Source organism: Bos javanicus, chromosome 13 (assembly GCF_032452875.1).
Source record: "Bos javanicus breed banteng chromosome 13, ARS-OSU_banteng_1.0, whole genome shotgun sequence".
Classification (NCBI taxonomy): Eukaryota; Metazoa; Chordata; class Mammalia; order Artiodactyla; family Bovidae; genus Bos; species Bos javanicus.
The window spans coordinates 21470539-21482994 of NC_083880.1; the positions used below are offsets into that span (position 1 = coordinate 21470539).

Consider the following 12456-nt stretch of genomic DNA (forward strand, 5'->3'; position numbering starts at 1 on the left):
TCATGCTAATGGTACTCATTAAACCTCTAGACACTTGAGTTTTGTCTCCTGACATCTGAGTTTTTTGTATCCATGATTGTGATACTTAACGGTTCAAAATGATGGGCTATATTCTATTGATTTTTATTCTGTTTGAAAATGAAAGTCACTCAATCATGTCTGACTCTTTGCAGCCACATGGACAGCAGCCCTCGAGGCTCCTCTGTCCATGGAATTCTCCAGGCAAGAATACTGGAGTGGGTAGCCAGTCCATTCTTCAGGGGATCTTCCCCACCCAGGGATTGAAATACTGGGTCTACTGCAATCTGTTGCAGGCAGTTTCTGTACTGTCTGAGCCACCAGGGAAGTTCACTTATTCTGGTTAAGGGAACATTTTACTCAACTTCAATTTGTATGATTTTAAAAAAAAATGGCACTTTTCAGTTCCATAATTTAAAAAGCATAGTTTGTGATGTAGACTTTTACAAAATCATCTTAACTTTTATGAGCTAAAATGGAAAAGATAGTTTCACATACATCAATTAGGAGACAGCCAGTTAAGCACAGAGTGCTACTCCCTTGTGGACGTTTCAGAGGGGCAGTTTCATCTCTGCTGACCATTCTTCTCATCACCAAATACTGAGATCCTTCCTCCCTCTGGATGGGCATGACATTCACCCAGAGATTTGGAGAGGATTCCAATAACACATGATTCTGAGATGGTTAATTGACTTTAGCCATGCATCATATGTAATTGGAAAAAACCAAAGCACAACATGTAAATTTTAGCTTCATTTTTTCCTCACTGAACTCTCAATTATGCTTATTATTTTCTTCTCTTCTTTAAGGCTCTGGCTTTAGCTGAATGGGGTCAATGCTGCTAGACAGGGCTGCTGTGTAACTATTGTGAGGTCTGTGCTCTGCCTTTGAGGCTCTGGCCCCAGGAGGTGAGGGGCTGAAGGCAGTTTGAATTCTGCTCACCAAGCCCAGTGCCCTGGGGCCCGTTGGACAGCTCTGCCTAAGTGCCCAACGCAGGGACACTCGACTCTAATGTTCTGGTTTGTGTCTCTGCCTACTCACCATGGACTGAGGGACAGTTTGCCAGTGTGGGTAAAAGCTTAACATAACTTATCCTTTGTGGGGCTATTCTTTGAGAGTAGAATTACATCCGTGTGTTGGAGTGGAGGGTGAAAGTGAAGTGAAAGTGAAAGTCGCTCAGTATCTCTGACTCTTTGTGACCCCATGGACTATATAGTCCCTCTTAACTGATGTCTATGAAACTATTTTGTCCATTTTAGCTCGTAAAAGTTAAGATGATTTTGTAAAAGGCTACATCACAAATAATGCTTTTTAGAGTATGAAACTGAAAAGTTCTGGCATGGAATTCTCCAGGCCAGAATACTGGAGTGGGTCGCCTTTCCCTTCTCCAGGGGATCTTCCCAACCCAGGGATTGAACCCAGGTCTCCAGCATTACAGGCAGATCTTTATCAGCTGAGCCACCAGGGAAGCCCAAGAATACTGGAGTGGGTAGCCTATCCCTTCTTCAGTGGATCTTCCCGACCCAGGAATTGAGCTGGGGTCTCATGTATTGCAGCTGGATTCTTTACCAACTGAGCTATCAGGGAAGCTCATCAGGAAGCCATCAGGGAAGGAGTGGAGAGTAATTAAACACAAACCAACATTGTGTACTTGATGTTTTGTCCAAGCCCTTGTTCTGTGGATCAGTGGGAATGACCTGTTGCTGGTGGGAAGTCATTCTTCTCGTCTGTTGAGGATGACTTGAGGACCTCCTCTGGATTGGTCCTGCTGCTTCTCCTTTACGGTTAATTGGCTGGGATGAGCCTTCCTTGGGAAGAGAGGATCAACTGTGACACTTCAGGGAGCATATCTGAGAGTTGGTGATTTGAATAGCAAAATATAGCTCAGTGATTCTAAAACTACAGCATATTTTTTAAAGCTCATAAAATTGGCCCAAAGTGCCAGAAATCCCCATTTTGGACTGCCTTCAAGGCGATGAGAGCTCAGACACTGACTCATCGAACTGTTTCCTTATTAACAGATGTGGTACCAAACATTTTTGAGGATTGAAAAAATGAGCTGTTGTTCAAAGCCTGTGAGTCTCTTAACTACAAAGCTCTCTTAACCTCTTAATCTTGAGACTTTGGGGATTTCAAAGGAAATCTGATCACAATGTATCAATATACATACTGAATTTTGTTGTTGTCTATCTTTAACTCATCCAAATGCTATTTGGCCAAAGACACTTATTATATTTGAGAAATCTTTTGAGTCATTTTATAAACTGTTGGGCGCTCTATTTCTTTCAGCCAGGAAGTTGCAGTCGCCAGCATTAAGCAGAAAGTATGTTATTGAGTTTTAGCTTTATTTAGAAAGAATGAGGTTTCATGTGTTTGTGAACGGATTTATTTCACTGACCGTCCACTCCAAACATCACATAACAGTTGAAATTTCTCTTAGCATTAGATATACTATCAGAAAAGTCTCCCCTAATTAAAACAATGATTATCATTTTAACAAAATATAAATATATTTGTGTTCAACACAATAGAAGAGAAAAGTTTATGAAAGAGTCCCACAGGAGTAAAAATCAGTCCAAGGATTTATCTTTCTTGATGTTGTGCCATGTTCTTCTGAGGGTTTGGTATTGGTGTACATACTCATTAAACAAATACTTGTTTTCAGTGTTGGCAGAAAAAATGTCTTACCCAAGTGTTACACTGAGGTACTGGAAAAGGAAATCACAACCCACTCCAGTATTCCTGCCATGTGAAATCCTACAGACAGAGGAGCCTGGCAGGCTACAGTTCACAGGGTCGCAAGAGTAGGACATAACTTACTGACTAAACCATCACCACCACACTAAGGCAAGTAAAGATAACTTTTAAAAAATTCATGCCACTCAATAGAAGGAGGGGTTGGGAGGGGAGAACTTAGCAAGCTCCATTGGTACTTCCACTTGAATAGGTTGATTGACTTTTTTTCTAGCCAAAACTGAGGTGTGAATGCTGCTCTATGTTTGTATAAATAAAGTTGAGCATCTTCAACTGATCCCCCCATTGTTAGTTATTAATATACAATTTATCCACTTCTCTCAGATTTGATATAGAGCTAGCAATTATGTTGACATTCCTGCTGGGTGGAGGGCCCTATTTCCTTAGCAGGGTTATATAACAGGGCTTATAATGTCCTTATCCATTCATAGTGAAAACATTGACACAGAAGTAGAAAATAATTTTTCAGAGCAGCGAAGGAATTAATAGGGTTCTGAATAAAACTTTTTTGAAAAAACGCTTTTAATCCCCACACTTGTACTTAACCCTCAGGCAGTCTGTGTAAATCATTTGGAGGAGATCTGGAAAGATGACCTAACATGTGTGTCCAGTTTTTTCCTACCAAGGTAAAGACATTCAACTTCTTGATGGTTCAATTCCTGCATTTATAGTGTAGGTATTGGTGCTTGCGGGTTCTCTTGCAATTCAGGTGACGAGTGAGCACGAGTAAAACCTACTATACTTCCCAGATGGCAGATGTAGTCTCCTAGGGCCCGCTTTATTGCCATCCATAGAGATACTATAATGGCTTGTTCCATATGACAATGAAGTTGTATTTCTTATCTATTACCTCTCCATGCTTTGCAGGGGGGAACGGAGATTGGCAGGAAAATAATTCAAAATCAGGGTGAAGTTGAAGGTCTGCAAACTGCAAGTGCAGAGAATATAAATTCGTGGGCCTGCTCCAGACAGCACAGTTAACTCACTTAACTTCCAGCCGTGACACCAGTGAGCTGTATTTAACATCAAAGCGCCAGAGAAGGTCACCCAGGTCCCACAGGAAAGTCTTTCAAACTTATTGCAGCTCAGCTGGCATCCTGAGGAAGCTGAAGGCGTGGAGAGCTTAGTAGCCTCTGCCCACTGGTGGCACATGATAGCACTCAGGCAATTTTGTGCTGAATGGGCCTTGTGTGTGGACAGTCTGGTAGGTATAACAGACTTGCAAAAGAGTAAGGGAGTTGCTAGGAGTGTTGATTCATTTCTATTCCATGTCAGAAGGGCATGTGGAAGCCTTGGTCTTTTATTGTTGCTGTTGTTTTTAAGTAAATGACATCTGCATGAACACCCTTTAAAAAAAAAGGACAAGATCTAAGTGTTTGATCATGGAAGTTTATGCCAAATTATATTCTACTTAGCTCACCTGCATTTTGCACGAAGTGTGATGGGGCAGTAGTTGAAATCACAGGTGTCTGAGTCGGCTTTTCTGCTCCGTATCTGCCCATCCCTAAAATAGGCCTTCATCAGCCACTGTAGGGTGGTACTTCAGTGAGGAATAAGGAGCATTCATTGAGTGGGAGTTGCCTGCTGTTTTCCACACAGTGAAATGAGAAAGCACGTAGCCTGAGAAGTTTTTCGTGGACTGTTCTGTGCCAGGGTTTATCAGCTAAGCAGTACATTCATTACATCTACCACTGAAAGAAGAGTTCCCACGTGCATCCACATGGTGCGTTAAGCAGAACAAGAGCATTGTAATATCAGGAAGATAGGGTTGGTATTTTCCCTTATTTTTCAATATAGGACAAATAAGAGTAAATGAGGAAATTTTTGAGCCTAAAAGAGGTGACACAAAATACAATTCTATCTGGCAGATTTGTACCAGAAGTAAATTTAAAGAAGCATAATTGCCAGTTTCTTGCACAACAGTCTCCACAGTTTCTGTATCTGCGACTTTATACCAATCCCATGGAAGCAAATAAAAGTGAGAAAAATAATAATGTGTACTCATGCTTAGTCAAGGATCCAGGTGAGATTATGTCCCCAAATGAATGGACACTGTCACCATTCTAGCTTAATTTAATGGGCATTACAGTTTTGCACTGAGTAGGTGGACTCAAATGAAAAATTAATTAGTGGATATAATGGCCTTATAAACTGTAAAAAGAGTAAACTTTGAAAAGAGTAAACAATCTACATGAGGATGTTTTTCGGTTTTTGTGTTTTTTTTTTGTCTGTTGGATTATTTTGTCTGAAAATCACCAGAAGGCGTAGAGAAGGGATTGTCTGCTTACGGGAAGCATCTGAAGGCAGAAATCTACAGGACTACAGCACTGAGCCCACTGTGGCTGGGAAATGTACTAGTACTTCAGGGAAAGGATGATGGAATCACTTTCTCAAGGATCTAAGATGCGGGGAAATGGACGAAGGCAGACTTTATTTCTATGTTTTCCTATGGATGTTGTCATATTGTGGAGGAGACATTATAATGAGAGTGGACTCTTGAATGTCAGTCTTGCTTAAAGTATGTCCTCCCCCATTCCCAACACTGCCTTTGAGAAAAGTGGCCTTGTGGGAAGAAATGAGAAAGCATGTGGTGCTGTGCAGAACTGCTGAAAAGAGACATGTCCTGTGGCATTTCAGTGAGACAGGATGCTGACTGCCATATCTATTGACACGAAGTGAATGGCAGCCCTTGAAAGTTTGATCACTGCATTATCTACTAAGATAGACTTGAGAAGTTGGTACCTCCTGATATAGAGGGTTCTGCAGTTTGGATAATGATTATTGTCCCAACTCTTTCCATTTTTTTTCTCATCCTTCTTTCTTTCTTATTGTAGTATAATCAATACACATTGTTGCATTAGTTTCTGCTGTACAACAAAGTGAATCAACTATATGTATACACGTGTCCCCTCCCTGCTGAGCCTCCCTCCCTGCCCCATCCCACCCCTACAGGTCATCACAGAGCACCAGGTGAGCTCCCTGTGCTAAACAGCAACTTCCCACCAGCTATCTGTTTTAAACATGGCAGTGTATATATATCAATGCTACTCGCAATATGTCCCATCCTCCCTTACCCCATGTCCACACACCCATTCTTTGTGTCTGCATCTCTCTTCCTGCTCTGCAAATAGGTTTATCTGTACCATTTTTCTAGATTCTGCATGTATGCATTAATATATGATATTTGTTTTTCTCTTTCTCATTTCTAGTGCTTGAGTCCCAGATTCCTTTCCCTTCTCTGGCCTTATTCAACTGCTGTCCAACTCACCATAAAACTGATGTTCGTGACAAAATTTACTCTTTCATTCATCCATCCAATTTACTGTGAGTGTTTAACACATTTCAGATGCTCTGCTAGAATTCTGAGAATAAAAAAGACAAAAGGAAAGGTAAACCCCACATTGAGAAACTAGCGTGCAAAGCGGTAAAGCACAGTGAAACACGCTAGGTGATGGAGCACGTGCCTTGGACACACAGTGGCCGGGTAGGGAGGGCGGGCAGAGTGTGTGAGAGCTTCCTGGAGGAAATTGGTATTTGGCTTGGCTTTCAAAAGGTGAGATGACATTTTTCTGATAAAGGCAGAATAAAGGGCAATTCAGGTAAAGAGACAAATTTACAATAGCAGAGAATCGTGAAAAGGTGTAGTGTCTTCGTAGAATAATAAGAGGTTCAATGGCACTAAATCTTAAGTTCATGATAGGCTGTGAAGGACTTGAAGTCTGGAGGAGGAAGTAAGTACAAGGTTATGTTGGGCATTGTCCACCGTTTTATAAGATTTTTGCCTTAGGCATCTGGAAATGAACAAGTATGTTAAGGCTTTTACAGAAATAGCCTATTTTTTTTAATGCTAACAGACCATATTTATTGCAAAATTAAGAAAAACAAGTGAGCAGAAGATAAAGAGCACTCACATCCCACTGACAGGGTGGGACACTGGGGAGTCCATCTGGTGATGGACAGAACCAAGGGTCACCCTCGGGTGGGGCTTAGCTGAACTTCCTGTGACAGGGAGCCTGGAGTACAGTCTGGGCTGGGTGGGCTTTACTGTAGATAGGACCCTCATCCTCTCTTCCATCCTAGAGTGACCCAGAGGGAGATAAAGGCTTTTTATCCTTTTATAATGGACCCACTCTCTAGAGGGTGTCAGTTTTGTTTTTCCTTCTAATCTATTTTTTAATTTTATCTTTGGGTGTGCTGGGTCTTTGTTGCAGCCACAGCTTCCTCTAATTGCATCAAATGGGGATTACGCTCTAGTCACTGTGTGCAGGCTTTTTATTGTGGTGGCTTCTCTCGTTGTGGAGTGTGGACTCTAGGCACATGGACTCAGTAGTTGTGGCTTGTGGGCTTACTTGCCCCATGACTTGTGGAATCTTCCTGGACCAGGGATCGAACCCATGTCCCCTGTCTTGTCAGTCAGACTCCTAACCCCTGGACCAAGGAAGCCTGAGGGGGTCGGTTTCCCCCTGCAGTGGGGCTGCAGTGGGGCTTGAACGTTGGCTGTATACCCAGCTCTCAGATTTCCATCGTGAGAGTTAGCCTAAAGCCTAAAGTGATTCTAGAAATGCCTCTGTACATGGAATCATATGATTCTTCTTCAGCAATATGAAATGTGAAATAGACTGTCAAGGGAATCTATATTTCTTTGTGGAAATTTGTTCTCACCTTTTAACAACTGATTGATACATTTTTAAACAGTAATCTTTTAAAAATCATCTTCTAAAGTTTGCCTAAATCAATTTCCTTCTGTCTTTGAAGCTATTTGTACACACATATAGACCTGAGATTAGGTTTTCTTCTCTTGGCCAGAATCAGAGTATAAGCGATGGCTAACACAAAGCTTTGGGTCAGGAAGAGAAAAAAAAAAAGACAAATCTGCCTTTTTATCCAGACACTCAGAATTATGGACTGCTCAGGAGGCTCAGTGGTAAAGAATCCACCAGTCAATGCAGAAGCCGCAGGAGACACGGGTTCAGTCCCTGGGATGGGAAGATCTCCTGGAAGAGGCAGTGGCAACTCACTCCAATATTCTTGCCTGGGAACTCCCCTGGATAGAGGAGCCTGGCAGTTCACTGGGTAGCAAAGAATCAAACACGATCGAGCACGCATGTGCTCTGAAATATAGCCCCGGATACCTGAACCTGTGGATTGGTTACACCTCCTGAGAAAAGGGAAGAAAGAATAGTTTTCATTGCCTCTTTATGTTAGTGTTCTGAAAACTCACTTCATTCTCTGGGATATTCATATTTAATTGTTGAAAATTACTCTAAAACTAGAACTTTTCTAACAATCGTTATTCTGAAATCACTGTAGAATTGAGTTTTCTTGGGTGATTGGTCTGCTTAGAGATTTCCAGAAGGACAGTTTCTCCAGTGTCCTGAGGAAGGTCCTTCAGCCATCAGTTCATGCTCTTGAAAGAGTACGTTCTCATTTCTCCTTTTTTTTTTTGCCCCAAGGATTTCATTTCCCAGCACGTTTTTTTTCTTTGCTTTTTGGTACATTTTAAGTTCCCCAAATTCCCTGTTACCATTTCAGTATGAAATATACTCTTTCTAGGCCCCCAAATGGATAATTCCAGCCTGGGAGATTATTTCATTAAGAAGATGACTGAAATCAGTTTTTAAAGTGGAGATGCTATATCTCAATTGGAAATTGAACTTCAGGAGCAAACATTTACTGGTTTAAAGAAAAATCTTTTTAAAAAAAATAACAGCTGGGATGTTTTTTCCACTTGAGCTCACTATAAACCACTAATAAGGTCTTTAGCTGTGTGATCTTAGCATAATTCATGGTTGTCGAGAGGAATATTTGCCGACTTAGAGGATATGTTGACTTTTATCAATGAAATGCAGTCAGGCTGGTATTTATAGTCAGATTTTAAAAATTTCAAGCACACTGGACTTATTCCACATACATAGTAAAACTGAAAAAAAAAATAGCATACCATGATAAGCAGAAGTGTAGGCTAATTTTGTAAAATGTGTCAGCTACGTTTGGGAAGATGGCTAAACAAGTGAAAACAGATTTTACAAAGAAAAATCACAGGTGTTCCAGGTGTTGAAAGATGGGATAGGTAGCAGCACGTGTTACCTCCTCAAATGTCAAGAACCAGGTGGAGGAAAGCTTGTCTGGTTCTTCAGATACCCTTGTTGACTCAGTGTTAACTCGGTGCAGGAAGAGGGTGTCAGTGAGCCCATTCCCCCTGGGAATTGAACTCAGGTTCCTCAGAAGCAGGAGCGGGCTCCAGCTGGCACATTCCTCTCCTTTCCAGCACGCACCGCTGCCTCCTTCCCTTCCACTCTCATCTCTGAATGTTGTGAGCAGCCTCTGATTTGCCCAGGGCACCAGGCTGTGAGCCAAGCTGATTTTAATGACTATCCTTAAGCTTTAGCCAAACAGATGTTTTACAGGTACACATTGTTGGGCAATTCACAGTTAATACATTATTTAAAAGGTGCCCGTAAATCATTTAAAAAATGTATTTTAAATATTTGTTCTGGTGGGCTTTCTTATTAAAGAAACCCTATAGCAAATCTTTCTTGAAAGGAGAAGGATCTCTTTATGATGTCAGTAATGATCAGCAGACCCTAGGTTTGGCCTTGTATATATTTGATGGATTGAAAGCAGGGTATAGCTTTATTTTCAAGCTGTTACCCTCTGCAGAGGTCCAAATTCAGCTTCACCAGCTCCCTTATCAATTTTTATAATAAATTTATTTATTTTTAATTGGAGGATAATTGCTTTAAAGTATTGTGTTGGTTTCTGCCAAACATCAACATGAATCAGCCATAGGTATACATATGTCCCCTCCCTCTTGAACCTCCCTCCCAACTCCTTCCCCATCCCACCCCTCTAGGTTATTACAGAGCCCCTGAGTCATACCGCAAATTCCCATTGGCTATCTATTTTGCATATGGTAATGTATGTTTCCATGTTACTCTCTCCATATATCCCACCGTCTCCTTCCTCCCCCAACAGATAGGGTCCCTTATCAATTTTGTTGCTGCGTGCCTCACAGGAGGGTCAGATGGTTTGGTAGGAGGGAGGCAAACTGTCTACAATACCTCTGACTCTCTTTTCCTGCTTTGCAGTGTCCTTTCAGGCTTTCCTGCAAGTTCCCTATTTCTGTGAATGAACCTTAATGAAAACTCACACACTCGCATAAATAACTAGATCTTCAAGGATGACAAATTTGGGAAATAATACCTAATGTGTTTAGCTTCAAAACAGGAAATACCTTCTAATTTGGGAAGTTTGGGTACGTGTGTGTATTTAAATTAAATAATGAAATCTAGTAAAAACTTCCTGCCTAAAGGACTTGCATGTCTGTTCAAACAGATTTTTCCAAGTGTATATCACATCACGTGCTGTTTTAAATATCCTACCCATCCCAGTGGGTGTCCGGTCAACATCTCTTCCTGCTTGTGTCATGGAACATAGCTTTTGCAATTTTCATTACAAATTTGACAAAGTAACAGATACCAGCTCAATTCCTGGTATTATTCTTACTTCTGATTTACTTATCTTCTAGATTTTTCCAAAGGTCAAATTTTTCCATTTTTCTTGTCCTTCTTCCCAGTTTCTTTATTTTCTTTCCTCTTGAAATGAATAAAATATGTATCTTTCCTGATCTTGATTATCTTACCTTCTAGACTTTCTATTTATGCCAAGATCATGCAGTCAGTCAACTGAAGTTATCAGAGAGGCTCTTCTGACAAGCTTCCGAATCGCTTTTGACAGATATTAAAATAAACATGTACTTTCAAAGACTTTTCAGCTTCTTTCATTTATTTTTATTTGTTTGGCACACTCTATGGCATTTTCTGATTTCCTTTTATTTTTGATTTTCTGCTTTAGGATTATGTTTTCTTCTGCACAGTGAGACACCACCCACATGTGCAGTCAATTGAAGGAGCACAAAAGATAGCTTTTCACATGAAATGACTTTTAAGTAAATTGTAATCTTTTGATTTGGAGAAGGCAATGGCAGCCCACTCCAGTACTCTTGCCTGGAAAATCCCATGGACGGAGGAGCCTGGTAGGCTGCAGTCCATGGGGTTTCGAAGAGTCGGACACAACTGAGCGACTTCACTTTCATTTTTCACTTTCATACATTGGAGAAGGAAATGGCAACCCACTCCAGTGTTCTTGCCTGGAGAATCCCAGGGACGGGGGAGCCTGGTGGGCTGCCACCTATGGGGTCACACAGAGTCGGACATGACTGAAGTGACTTAGCAGCAATCTTTTGATAGATTACTTTCATTTCTCACATTGGAGGTTTTGGTTGCAAAGCCCAAAGTCAGAATGTTATGGGGAAAAAAACACAAAAAAACACCTTCCTTTTGAGCATGGTTGAGTACCATCCTTTCCAAATTAGATATTCTCCCGAACTCATCGTGCTCTGCTTAAGTAATCCGTTACCTTTGAGATACGCAGAATCAAGTCCATGACTTTGGATCAAGTCAAAAGTGGGTTCTATCCCTGGGTTGGAAAGACCCTCTGAAGAAGTCAATGGCAACCCACTCCAGTATTCTTGCCTGGGAAATCCCATGGACAGAAGCGACTGGTGGTTACACTCCGTGGGGTGGCAAAGAGTCAGACACAACTGAGCACAGCACAGCATCCAGCCCTAAGTGATATTCTGCTCCTCTTGTGATTCACTCACTAAAGTGAAGCAGACTTTTCAATGGTCTATTTTATTTTTTAATTAATATTTTATTGAAGTATAGTTGACTTACAATGTTTCAGGTACACAGCAAGGTGATTCAGTTATACATATACACTTATATTATTTTAAAAATTACTTTCCATTATAGGTTATTACAAGAAATTGACTATAGTTTCCTGTGCTATACAGTAAACCTTTGTTGCCTAGTGTGTACTTTATTTTTTAAATTTATTTAGTTATTTTAGTTGGCAAATAATAACTTCACAATATTGTGATGGTTTTTGTGTGTGATGATATGTATACCTATCAGCCATAGGTGTAAATATGTGCCCTCCATCCTGATCAATGGTTTCCTTTAAAGAAAAATTTCCTAAGAAAACCCTCTCTCGTTGATTCATAAAGTCAAGAGTATTTCAGCAGCAGTGTTGGCCTCAGTATTGCCTCAGGGCTGCTCCATTTCCGGAAAGAGGAAATAGGGTCCCACTGAAGATTTAGTAGAGAAAGTTTTGAAAAAATCATGGTTATGTAAACAAGTCACTGTTAGGGTTTTTGGCCTCTTCTCGTCTTCAGTGGTAAAGAATCCACCTGCCAATGCAGGAGACATGAGTTTGATCCCTGGGTCAGGAATATCCCTTGGAAGAAGGAAATGGCAACCCACTCCAGTATTTTTGCCTGGAGAGAAGCCTGGCAGTCTACAGTCCATGGGTCGTAAAAGAGTCAGACACAACTTAGCCACTAAACAACAGCGTCTTCAACACATACTTCTTTGTGATCGGGGCTGGCCTTAGAGTCACGGGTGGTAGATGCTGACAGAGGGAACCTAAGGCGCTTTTGCTGTCTTGATGGTCTCCCCGCAGGCTTCACCAGCACCCGGTGCCTCTGTGTGTGATCACCATCAGGTAACAGGCTGGCTGGCTGCTGCAGCCAGAGCACACAATGCCCTGACAGCTGACAGGTGTTGTGGCCTGGCGCTGGAGGAGTATCCTCTCCCATCTGGAAAGTGGCCAAGCTGGCACCTG

General features: G+C 41.3%; 1 protein-coding gene and 1 long non-coding RNA gene across 3 annotated transcripts in view; both read left to right on the top strand.

Moving 5' to 3' along the window:
- PLXDC2 (plexin domain containing 2) overlaps nt 1–12456 on the top strand; it is a 426407-nt gene that overhangs the window by 91697 nt on the left and 322254 nt on the right. The gene's annotated exons all lie outside the window — the stretch shown is intronic.
- Nucleotides 275–11104, top strand: LOC133259033 (uncharacterized). The gene is made up of 2 exons (XR_009740238.1): nt 275–2869; nt 3329–11104. It is a non-coding gene; the product is annotated as an uncharacterized LOC133259033 (long non-coding RNA).